We start from the raw sequence: 11,546 nt of genomic DNA, 5'->3' as shown, positions 1-11,546 counted from the left end.
CCTACAAAGATGGTAGTGGTTAACAGTGTAGATCATGGAACAAGACTTTCTAGTTTAGAGTTACCTCTAGCACTTGTAACGGTGCCTGGTATATGGCAATGCTATGTAAATATTAACTCTAATTACAGTTGTATAGTTCTATATCCAAATATTTTTATTCCTTGGATTTGATAGCTGATTTCTGATTCTGGTGATCATGGACTGCAGATCAAGCTTTAGTTTAGGAAAAAGGGAGTAGGAGAACAGGGAATTGGAGGCATTCAAACAGGAAGGATAGGCAGGTTTCACTGAGGATATTTCCACTAAGTAAAGGAGTTCCTTGCCCTGTCTCTCTTCTGCCTTTGTCCTAGAGGCCTACAATTACCCTAGTCTCTGCTCTCCAGCTCTCTCAGCTTTTACCAGATACATTAAGAGTTCTAGATATTTTCAAGAGGAGTGCCCATTTTATTATTATTTTTTTTAATTTGCCAGAAGTCATGTGCATTTGTCAGAGAGGGGTAGAGAGACAGAGAGAGAGGGAAAGTGAGAAAGCAGTCTCCCATGGGGAGTGGTCACTTAATAGGGCAGGTATGAAAATTTAGTTATATGATTTCCCTTGAAATTTGGACATCATGTAGAATTTATTTTCCTTTGGTGATTTTTTTTTAATTGATAGTTTAAATTCCCCATTTCTTATCACAGTTACACAGTCCCTACTTCTCCATTTATCCTTCCTTGCAGGACTTTTGGGCAAGCACGCATATATACCCAACATGTTTGTCTGATTGTCATGTGAAACCATTGGGGTGTTTGAATTGTGCAATGTCATAGTTTGATTTATAATTTTAAAAGATCACTCTGCTGTGTAAACATTGGGCTGTATATGATGCAAGAACAGAAGCAGAGATAAGGGTTAGAAGGCTTTTATAAGATTTCTGTCAAGGGCTAGTACATGGTGTAACCTTGCTGGCCAACCATGGTTAGAGTCCCAGACCCAGCGACTTGAAACTCATGCCACCTGCATGTGTGTGTGTGCCCCAAAACAAAAGGAGAATGAAGAAGAAGGGATTGAAGCATGGCCATGACCCCTGAGGGGATGATTTCTTGCTTTCTGTCTCCCTGTCTCTGTCTCTTCGATGAGAGCACATGCCCTATAACAAAAATCTCTTTGGAAAAAAAAATAAAGAGTTCTGATGAGAGAGAATTGTAATTTTCACTGGTTAGTTACCATAGATATTTTGACAATGGTTTGAATCAGGATTCGTAGTAAATGTAGAGCTGGTATAACATGCTTCAGTGTTGCAGTAAGAGAAGAGAGAATTGAGGATGATGTCCAGGACTTTGGGTGGAATATATGTGTGATGGCCTATTCACAATAATTGAAATCAGAATAATTTAGGAAATACCAGGTTAGGGTAAGGATAAGGAAATCAATTTTACCATGTTAAGTTTGATAGGCCAATTAGATATCAAGGTAGACATGCTGAGTGGATAAAAGATACTTGAACTAAGAGTTAAGGCAAGCAGGTAGGGCTGAAAATAGAAATTTGGCTGTCAATGTTAAGACGGCATTTAAAGACGTGAGAATTACTTAGTAAGTGGGGGTAGATAGAGCAGAGGTCAAGAATTGAATCTTGAGAGCTCTCCATTTACAGAGATAAAACTATGCCCGCAGGACTCTTCGGAAGATATCTTTTTCTAATGTTCACAAAGGGGTGTGCGGATAGCACCTTGAATATGACTTCACCCATATTTCATCCTGCAGTTTATTAAAATGTTCTGAATGCGAACAGCATTTTTAACCATGTTCACTGTTGAAGTCTATCCTTTTACTTTGTGAAATTTGGGAAGGAAGAGTATGAAAGTATGGGTTGAGAAGCTTTAGTCAATCATGTTTGCTTATGTGCTTGAGTCATTAATGAGGGTTTGTAAGAAATGGACAAATGACTTAGAATTTAGTTTTAAAAAACTTAACAGTGATAAGTGTTGTCCACAAATAGTAATGAAAAGGCAGTAATAATAAACACGTAATTTTTAGACTTCAGGATCAGGTGTTTAACAAAAATTAAAAGGTGGGGATGGGAGGGGACATGGGAAGCCCGGAAGCACAGTGTTAAGCCTGTGCATAGGGAACCAGATCCCATATGGCTGACCATGGTTCAAATCCTGACTCTTGGTTCAAATTCACTTATTTAATTTGGTATAAATAACTTGTATAAAATTATTAAGGCCATTATTTTAACTGTAGCTAAAAAAAATCATGCAGGTGTGTATGCCCAAAATCCTGATGGGATGGAAAAATGGAAAAAGGATTGTAGTGTCACCAAGCCCCATTGGAGGAGTAGTTTGTTTCTCTCTTTCTCTCTGGTGACAACGTGTACACACTGGCGATAATAAAAAACAACCAGTGTTGTCTTGAAGCATAATTGAGATGACCAATCTTTATTTTTCTTACCATTTGGCCATCCTATGAAGCTTCTCATACATTTATCATCCTTTTAAACTTTATTTTTCCATAGTGTTACTGTTACCACAAAGTAGAAAACAGACAGGCAAGACATACTACCCTAATGTCAGTGCTCAAAGATTAATATGATTTATACTTGGACAATTGAATGGTCATTATGGACTTCTTTCAGCTTCTTGAATGAGGGAATGAAAACATGCTGGAGCAAGGAGCAGTGAGTCAAGTAGGGTTAGAGGAGCTATGAAGAGGTGTGGGTTAAGGCAATGCTATTGTCCCGGGCCTGCTATTGCTGTGCCGGGCTTCACAGCACCCGCTGTCCTGCTAGGGAATCAGACAGAAATGGATCCTTGCGTGGAACTATAGCTGTTTTTTTCCATTTATTTGTTTTGACAGATATAACAAAGACAAATGACAAAAACAATGACAAAGAAGCAGCAAAACCAACTCTCCATCTTGAAATCTGGCCTTGATCTCCAGTTCTGCTCCTAATTCCTATAATCAGATATCTTGGCAGTAATAGACAGGACCTATATCAGGGACATGAGGCTGAAACAGAAGTGGTAACACCCAGAGCAGAGACAAATTTCATAGATGATTTATTAGTAGGAAAGTACTTTAAGAATAACAGATAACAGGAAGTAGGGATTCAAATAATTCTGTTATTAGTAGGAGTTTTAAATATTTGTGCATTTTTTGCAGGAAAAGGAAATGGATTCTTAGGTCATAAGTTCCACACGTTGGAGGAGTTTGACACTGTCATTGCTTTCTGGCACATACTGGAAATATTGAAGTGTTAGGCAATTATTTTAGTAGCTGACAAGTTATGGGACTTACTACTAAATAGGTGGATGATGGCTTGTTATTGCTTTCAATTTGGTGGAACAAACAAAAGAAAATTTACTGTTGTCATTGTGATATTCAGTTTTCCATACCCATTAAAACTGTTGCCTTTTTGTACATAGACACTGTTTCATCAAGTTTGCTTTACATCAAAATTTGGCTTTCTGTGCAAAACCATGGTATGGCTCCCCTTGCACAGCAATGCCTCACTAATGGTGCCATTATGTTATTATAAACATCTGTAGCCCAGACCAACGGTGATAGCCATTTTCCCCTGTCATTGAATTTGTAATATATATAACTTTCGGTTCCTAATAGAAATTTACTAAGGCTCTCGTTCTAAATGAAGCTTAAAAACTCATGGCATTTGGGAAATCTAAGAAAAATATATCCTTTTATTTATTTACTTTTTAGAAAGTAAAGCTACTGTAATTATTTTAGATTACAGTGTTGGTGCAGAGAATATGGTGCCAAATTACCCATTTTGAAAATGTGCATTGTTGTGTAATTAAGTTCACTTCAAAACTTCAGTATAATACTCTATACTTAGATAGTATCTTTCCTCTGAGTTTCCCAGAATGTTCTACGTACAGTACTTAATTAAATCTCACAGTGTCCTCATGAAAGAAGTTTTGTGTTAATATATATTTTTATAATGGCAAGAAAATTTAGGGAAGAAAAGAAACAGGATTGCACAATACATCAGTGATAGAACAGGACTAGAATTTACAGCTTCTGGAGAATATTTATAGGCATTGAAAAACTATGAACTTTTGTTCTTATTTCTAGAAATTTAGAAATTAGAAATTTGGGAACAGCAGATGGCATAATGGTTACGTTGCTGGACTCACACTTAGTTCACCATGGTTCGTATCTTGGACCTGGTGGCTTAAAACTCATACCAGGTACGTGTGCCCAAAATACCAAGAGGAGAATGGAGGAGAAAGGATTGGAGTGTGGCCGTCCTCCCTGGGGCAGGGGTGATTTCTTGCTTTCTGTCTCTCTGGTGAGCACATGCACCCTACAGCAAAAAATCTCTCTCTAAACTAATAATAAAAAAAGGAATAAGAAATTTGGAAGTTAATTGATTTGAAATTTTTATTATTATTATTTAAAATTTTTCTCATATGGACAGGGTTTTTCAGAGAGAAATAAGGAGTGAGAGAGGGACAGTGAGAAAGCATCTCTCAGGGAAGATGGCCATGCCACATCTCTTCTCTCCTCCTTGATTCTCTTAGGGTTTTGAACATTGCCTAGAGTGTTTTTTTTCCTTTTGTTTTATTTCATTTTCTTTTAAACAGTCACATTATTTAGCTTACAAAGTGAATATTTCAATATGTGAACATTTCTCCCTAGTCCAGTTGATTACACTTTAAAATAACTTCAACAGATAATATCACATTTCTTTGTCCCATTAATGCTTTGCCTCCGTATTTTTCTTCTAAATGTTCTTCCTTAAGCCCTACTTGTCCACACACACTATATCTGGTATTTACACCCATTACTGTGTTTGTATATCCTTTAGTCAATCAGTTTCAGTCATAGACTGTGGACACTCAGTATATATTAAGTGGGGACATAGTATATCTCTCCTTCATAGATTGGCTTGCTTCACTCAGCAGTAGATCTTCCATATTCTCCTACTTTCTGTCAAAAGTCAGGGTTTTGTTGTTTTTTTTTATGGCTGAGTAGTTTTCCATAGAGTATATGTGCCCCAGTTTTTCAATCCATTCATCTGTTCGGGGGCATTTGGGTTGTTTCCATGTCTTGGCAATTGTGAATAGTGTCACAATAAACACCAATGTGCAAGCACTTTTCCGATGAAGAATTCTTCTATCCTTTGGGTAGATACCAAGGGGTGGGATTGCTGGATCATATGGTAGTTCTATTTGTAGATTTTTGAGGACTCTCCAAATTGTTCTCCAAAGTGGTGGCTGGACTAATTTACATTCCCACCAGCAGTGTAAGAGAGTTCCCCTTCCACCACACCCCCGCCAACACATCATTTTTTGTTTTTTTAATCTTAGACATTCTGACTGGGGTTAGGTGGTATCTCATTGTTTTTATCTGAATTTCCCTTATGATGAGTGATGTTGAGCATTTTTCCATATGCCTTTTGGCTATTCATATGTCATCCTTAGAGTGTTTTTTTCCAACTCATTCTCCCATCTTTTAATAGGGTTGATCATCTTTTTTCCAAATAGTTGCTTGAGTTCCTTGTGTATTCTGGTTCCCTACCCCAATATCTCCCAGAGAAAGATCTCACCACAATCCTTTCTCCTCCATTTCTCCATCCTATTGGAATCTTGAGCATACACGCACATGTACCCAGAATGTTTTTCAAGGTGCTGGGATTGGAACTTGAATCAAGCAGTTGGCCATCTGGGATTCAGCTCCCTTAACTACTGGACTATGGGGCTGGCTCTGGGCTTTAATATTCTAATACTTTATATTTATTTTTTAAATATACACATTTGTTATTCAAATGTGTGTTTATTTTATTGAAACATTATAGAGAAAAAGATTTTATTTCCGAGTGTATGCATGTGTGTTTGTATTTGTATGTGTACGGGGAAAGACAGCATGGGAAGGAGAAAGAAGAGTGCAGGTGGAAGTATGCAGCTGTGTGATGCTGGAGCCACAGGAAAGGGTGGGATTTAGATCTTGAGTGGACCTGAACATGCTGGACATGCTCTGCACAACTTGTGCTCTAATGATCCTTGCTGGGGTGGGACACTGGGTAAGGCACAATGTAATGAGACTCTGTCAAAGGTACCTTCCCCCTAAATAAAATTAACTTAAATAAAAGAAGAAATGGAGAAAAAGAGAACATGGAAAAGATCTTTGACTCACTGCAGTTCCTTTATATAGTATATTGTTAGCAAATTTCTTCTGAGTCCATTTTAAAGTCTATTAGTTATATTCCTCAGAGAAAAAAGATAAAACATAGGTTTTTTTTTTTAATATTTTTTAGCCTGTGGTCTAATATTCTGATGTAGTATAATAAAATCAATAATTCTTTTTCTCCACTTAAAATTATTCCATATGTGTTTTTATGGAGGCACTGAAACATCTGGAGTTCTTTCTTTCCCTGCAGCAGTCTCATTGACAGCCTAGAAAGATGAGATTGAGTGCAAGTTGACTTTGATTTTGAAGAAACAAGCACTTACGATGATTGTTAACTTATTGTCATCATACATGATTCAGTTTTCTCTCTTCTCTTTCATTTCTTAATGTGCTGCTTTTTCTATTTTCCTCTCCTTTCATTGTCTCTTATTCATTTCACATCCTTCTGGGCCCTGCAGTATGATCTTTACGAAATTAGTAATTCTGCAACATGTTTATCATTTGAGAGTTACTTATGTAGTGCCTTAAGGACTCTAGTCAAAACCATAATAAAATGTAACAGATATGCAAAGCAGTATATACATTTCATGAATACAATTTCCTTAAGCTTTAAGAATTTTTCTGAATTTCTAATCTTTAAAACTTCTCTGATTTAACCTTCAAGGGAAGGGATAATAAGTGTGTAAAATCTGTTTCTTCTCTTTTAAGGCCTGGAAAGTTAAAACATTTCATTTCTCAACCATGGTTGCAGGCTGGATTGGCCATAAAACACAGTTTTGGTTGACAAAAATGTAAACAGAGACTTTTTGGTAAGGGAAGCCTAGAGGAGAAACCCTGTAAGAAGAGGGTGTATGACTCTTTTGTTATCTTCCTGCTATCTTCCTGCTGGAACCACAGATGTGATGTATAGAGGTGCAGTAGCCATTTTATAAAAAAGAGAACCAAAGCTACATGCTAAGTACTCACAAAAGAAAGACACAGTGAACCTTGGTCTTTAATGCATTTTTTTTTAAGAGATATTTTTGCTATAGGGGCATGTACGCTCACCAGAGAGACAGAAAGCAAGAAAATACCCTCCAAGGGGTATACTCACTCTGCAATCCTTTTTCCTCCATTTTTCTCTTGGGATTTTGGGCACACTAGCACATGTGCCCAGTGTGAGTTTAAGCTGCTGGGTCCAGGACTTGAACTGCGTTCGACTACATGGGTATCCAGTGACGTACTATTATGTGATTTGGTGGTCCCTCTTTAATGATATTTTAAAGATGCAATAGGTTTCCTGTTTCTGAATTTATGGTTATGAAAAAAAAAATAAACAAAACCAAACCTTTATTTGCATAGCCATTGGTAGGATTTCCTGTTTATTTTTGCTAAATGCATTCTGACCCCGAATTAAACAGTCAGTGGAGGGACCAGCAGTTAGCGTAATGGCTATGTCGCTGAACTCCCATGTAGTCGACCATGGTTCGACTCCTGGACCCGGTGGCTTAAACTCACGCCAGGCGCATGTGCGTGCGTGCCCAAGATCCCGAGGAGAATGGAGGAGAAGAGATTGCGGTGTGGCCATCCCCCCTGGGGGGTGATTTCTCACTTTTTGTCTCTCTGTCCCTCTCTGTCTCCCCCCCAAAATTCAACCAAACAAACAAACAAACAAAAAAACAGTCAGTGCATGGCTTTTTTCTGCTCTCTGATGCGAAAGACAGTATCCCAAGGGTTTAAAGAATAGAAGTGGAGCTCTTACTGATGAGAAAGGACCCTACAGTGAGCAGCACAGATAATTAACAACACAAAAGAGAAATGAGACTGACTGACTTGGTCCTCTCCTCAAAAGTTAAATATTATTCTTGATGGTTATCATAGTAATCCAGTAAATGAAGCACAGAACCGAAGATGAAATGATCTAGAAGGGTCGCCTATTTCTGGAAAGACTGGAGGTGATCCTCACATGGAAGAACCAGAGATGCAGAACCAGTACTGCATCAGAAGACACGCCACAGGGGTCAGCCGGAAAGCCAGATTAGAGCCCATCATTGGTCCAGTCATTATGAAGGAAACATTGCATACCTCAAAAGTTGGAATTTTGCAACATTTATATGTCATCTATTAGGTCATCAGGAAAGTCATGTCATGTGTTTCATTACTTGCATCATTACTTTTCTAGTGACCCAATAATACATAATAACTAATTTGTGTTTAGTTAATATTTTTGTTTTATTAATCTGGTCATAAAAAAGCTACAAAATGGGCATATCAGATCATGCCTGTTCCATATTTCAGACATCCCTAGTAGTTATGAGAAGAAAAAATTGCCAGAGCTGTAATGTGAAATTGGCGATGAATGATATGGTTTCCAGTGGAGATTATTAAGGCCAAATAATATGAACCATCAGGCAGGGGAAGGAACTGGTCTTAGGTTGAGGACGGGCTTAGAATCATCATGTAGCAGCAATAGTGGGCAAGTGTATGAGATCAGGGTTTAAAAGGGTGAGAAGAGGCCAGAATAACCAACCCTTTTCACGTTCATTCTGTACTTTATAAATCAGAATCTAGTAGTATATACACAATAATTTTTTAGTAAATCTGGGCCTTTGAAAGGTACTGAGCTATATTTTAAATTCTGTGTGGTTGGCAACTTACTAGAATTTGTAACAATGTGAGGGGCTGGGAAGTGAGACTGGCAGAATTCAGTGCTTGTGAGGCTGACTCACGTGGGAAGTTTCTGAGTTTGTGTTCAGACTTCCCTTAGTACACCAGCATGCTTGTGCCTGTGCCCCAGGGCTGAGTGAAGCTGGGGATGGCTTGGGGTGTCGAGACCCTGTGGAGGGGTGCCGTTTCTCTCTTTCTTTCTCTGTGTCTTTCACTCACGGAAGAAATAAACTTTGGAAAATAATAGCAATGTGGGACAGAAAGATTTCTTTGGACTAATGCTGTAGATAATATTGAGCTGTCGGAAAAGTCATGACCCATTTTTGTATAGAAAAACAAAAAATACGTCATGACTTTTTCAATGACACAATATATAGAAGATGAATATAGCTTCTACTATGGATATATCATTATTCAAGAGAAATAATCATTTCTTTAGGATTGTTTCTAGGAAGAGAGAAGGAAAGGGGTGAGATATAGGCTATCCAGAACGTATTTGTTGAAGGGAATAGGGCTTGGAAAGAAAATTAAAAGAAAGGAATAGGAAACACTAGGAAAAGGCTGGAAGATAGAAAGAGGGGAAACAGGAGGGAGTCAAGTGTGTCCCTGCGGAGGAGAAGCTGGCATGTTTATTTCGTTTTGCAAGTACACTGCAGTTCTGAAGGGTATTATAGGTGTTCAAAGCTCTTTGGCTTGGATTAATTCCACAAAACGTACATGAGGTTATGAGAGGTTCTCAAGCAAGTTGACAGTGTCAACACTGTCTCAAGAGAGAAGGTGTGAATTTTAGGTTCCTAAGGAAATATTTTATTCATTAATGCTTTCCTATTTTTCTCATTCTCAACAGGCACACGACAGCTTAGTTCTTACCACATTAGATAATTTGTGCATCCTCATTTGCAAATGCTATAAACCAGAGATGGAATAATCATCATATAGGCCACTCACCTGCCATATGTCTTATTTGACATTTATAAAAACACCGAGGTCTGTGTGGTCACCAGAGAGAAAGCACTCTCTAATGGGTATGCTCATGTTGCAATCCTTTTTCCTCCATTTCTCCATCCTGTCAGGATCTGGGGTATACATTCACATGTGTTCAGCATGTTTTTCAAGCCTCTGGGGTCAGAATTTGAATTGCAGTCAGTCATCCAGGATCTGGTGTTCCATGCACACACTTAGCTGCTGGGTTGAGGGGCTGTTTCTAACATACTTTAAAAAAATAATATAAATGTCTTAATGCATAATGCACAATTCCAGAGGGCACCACTTATAGGTAATGTGGCAGCCCTATCAGTAAGGGGTATATGTTTCCTCATGTAAGAGGGCCACCACTGAGTATTTTTTTTTTGAGAGGTTTTTTGCTATAGGGTGTGTGCACTTGCCAGAAAGACAGAGAGAGACAGAGAGACAGAAAGTGAGAAATCACCCCCCAGGGGGAATGGCCACGCTGCAATCCCTTCTCCTCCATTCTCCTCTTGGGATCCTGAGGACGCACACACGCACCCGATGTGAGTTTAAGTCACTGGGTCCGGGACTTGAACCACGATTGACTGCATGGTAGTCCAGCAACATAGCACACTAGGAAAAGGCTGGAAGATAGAAAGAGGGGAAACAGGAGGGAGTCAAGTGTGTCCCTGCGGAGGAGAAGCTGGCATGTTTATTTCGTTTTGCAAGTACACTGCAGTTCTGAAGGGTATTATAGGTGTTCAAAGCTCTTTGGCTTGGATTAATTCCACAAAACGTACATGAGGTTATGAGAGGTTCTCAAGCAAGTTGACAGTGTCAACACTGTCTCAAGAGAGAAGGTGTGAATTTTAGGTTCCTAAGGAAATATTTTATTCATTAATGCTTTCCTATTTTTCTCATTCTCAACAGGCACACGACAGCTTAGTTCTTACCACATTAGATAATTTGTGCATCCTCATTTGCAAATGCTATAAACCAGAGATGGAATAATCATCATATAGGCCACTCACCTGCCATATGTCTTATTTGACATTTATAAAAACACCGAGGTCTGTGTGGTCACCAGAGAGAAAGCACTCTCTAATGGGTATGCTCATGTTGCAATCCTTTTTCCTCCATTTCTCCATCCTGTCAGGATCTGGGGTATACATTCACATGTGTTCAGCATGTTTTTCAAGCCTCTGGGGTCAGAATTTGAATTGCAGTCAGTCATCCAGGATCTGGTGTTCCATGCACACACTTAGCTGCTGGGTTGAGGGGCTGTTTCTAACATACTTTAAAAAAATAATATAAATGTCTTAATGCATAATGCACAATTCCAGAGGGCACCACTTATAGGTAATGTGGCAGCCCTATCAGTAAGGGGTATATGTTTCCTCATGTAAGAGGGCCACCACTGAGTATTTTTTTTTTGAGAGGTTTTTTGCTATAGGGTGTGTGCACTTGCCAGAAAGACAGAGAGAGACAGAGAGACAGAAAGTGAGAAATCACCCCCCAGGGGGAATGGCCACGCTGCAATCCCTTCTCCTCCATTCTCCTCTTGGGATCCTGAGGACGCACACACGCACCCGATGTGAGTTTAAGTCACTGGGTCCGGGACTTGAACCACGATTGACTGCATGGTAGTCCAGCAACATAGCCATTATGCTAACTGCTGGTCCCAACTGAGTATTTTCTTACACCTGATTCTCACACTTATGGTACCTTCTCTATCAGGAAGCATTTCTGTTATTTTCTCGCTCATGCCTTCTCTTGTTCATTCTTCAATCCTTTTAGTCTTGGAATATTTAAGTGCCTT

This window comes from Tupaia chinensis, unplaced genomic scaffold (assembly GCF_000334495.1).
Source record: "Tupaia chinensis unplaced genomic scaffold, TupChi_1.0 Scaffold146687_1, whole genome shotgun sequence".
Classification (NCBI taxonomy): Eukaryota; Metazoa; Chordata; class Mammalia; order Scandentia; family Tupaiidae; genus Tupaia; species Tupaia belangeri.
Note: the sequence above shows the minus strand (reverse complement) of the source record.